Source organism: Penaeus monodon, chromosome 34, assembly GCF_015228065.2.
Source record: "Penaeus monodon isolate SGIC_2016 chromosome 34, NSTDA_Pmon_1, whole genome shotgun sequence".
Taxonomy (NCBI): domain Eukaryota; kingdom Metazoa; phylum Arthropoda; class Malacostraca; order Decapoda; family Penaeidae; genus Penaeus; species Penaeus monodon.
In genome coordinates, this window is record NC_051419.1 from 27993802 (window position 1) to 27994064 (window position 263).

At 28.5% G+C, this 263-nt stretch overlaps 1 protein-coding gene across 1 annotated transcript in view; it reads left to right on the forward strand.

Annotated features, from left to right (window-relative positions):
- Positions 1 to 263, forward strand: part of LOC119594673 (nephrin-like) — a gene marked incomplete at both ends in the record, with an annotated part of 83507 nt that overhangs the window by 66851 nt on the left and 16393 nt on the right.

Consider the following 263-nt stretch of genomic DNA (forward strand, 5'->3'; position numbering starts at 1 on the left):
CGTTGTTGTTGTCATCATTGATGGTATTTTTGTCGTGATCTTTTTTTTTTTGTATGATCATTATTTTACATTTACTGTCATGATTTCGCGATAAAGCTAATTATTCTATCATAAGAATATCCCACCAACATAATGATGATTGCAATGAGAGTAATTAGGATGATACGAACAATCATGCATTGTTATAATGATATATTTTTTTTCGTTTTTGTCTTATGAGTGTTATCAACATTATTGCCTATTGTGTCGTTAATTATGTTGTC